This window comes from Pteropus medius, unplaced genomic scaffold (assembly GCF_902729225.1).
Source record: "Pteropus medius unplaced genomic scaffold, Ma_sr-lr_union100, whole genome shotgun sequence".
NCBI classification, from domain to species: Eukaryota; Metazoa; Chordata; class Mammalia; order Chiroptera; family Pteropodidae; genus Pteropus; species Pteropus medius.
Genome location: NW_024351073.1, coordinates 18664365 through 18665387, shown reverse-complemented (window position 1 = coordinate 18665387; position 1023 = coordinate 18664365). Strand labels below are relative to the sequence as shown.

At 39.2% G+C, this 1023-nt stretch overlaps 1 pseudogene; it reads left to right on the top strand.

Moving 5' to 3' along the window:
• The first annotated feature begins 322 nt into the window (after nt 1-322).
• LOC120586390 (uncharacterized) lies at nt 323-442 on the top strand (annotated as a pseudogene).
• The last annotated feature ends 581 nt before the right edge of the window (nt 443-1023 follow it).

Here is a 1023-nt window from a genome sequence, read left to right as displayed (position 1 = left end):
TGACCAATACCATTCCTCATAAACTGCACAAATTCAAGTGTGGGAAAAATGTAAATAGTTATTCCAGGACATCAACATAGAATTGCAGGGTAAAAATAGAACAGTTATTCTGTAACTCAGATCTCCAAACTCTGCCCTCTGTACCAGATAAAAAGGAAAAGGGAAAGAAAATTAAAGCTTATACTGGCCAAATCTAGAACTGACAGCACTAAATGCTGACAAGGATGTGGAGCAATAAGAACTCTCACTCACTGGGGATGAAAACAAGAAATGGTACAGCCACTTTGGAAGACAGCTTGGTGGTTTCTTATAAAACTAACTAGTCTAAAGCCATGCCACCCTGAACATGCCTGATCTCATCTGATCTCGGAAGCTAAGCCAGGGTTGGGCCTGGTTCGTACTTGGATGGGAGACCACCTAGGAAGACCGGGTGTTGTAGGTGGAAAAAAAAAAACTAAATATACACTTACCATACAATCTCATAATTATATTCTTTGGTATTTCCTCAAAGGAGTTGAAAACTTACATCCCCACAAAAACCTGTACGCAGATGTTTATAGAAGCTGTATTCATAATTGCCAAAACATGGAAGCAATCAAGGTGCCCTTTGGTAAGTAAATAGATAAACTGTGGTACACCTAGACAATAGAATATTATTCAGTGCTAACAAGAAATGAGCTATCAAGCCATGAAAAGACATGGAGGAAACGCAAATGCATACTATGAAGTGAAAGTCAATCTGAAAAGGCTACATGCTTTGTGATTTCAACTATATAACATTCTGGAAAAGGCGGAAATTATGGAGACAGTAAATAGATCTTGGTTGCCAGGGGTTAGGGGGAGGGAGGCATAAATGGAACACAGAGGATTTTCAGAGCCATGGAAATACTCTGCATTGGTCCTGTAGTGATGAATACATTTACCCAAACCCATAGATGTAGAACACTAAGAGTAAACCATAATGTCAGCTATGGACTCCAGGTGATAGTGATGTGTCAACGCAGTCTCATCAATTGTAATAAA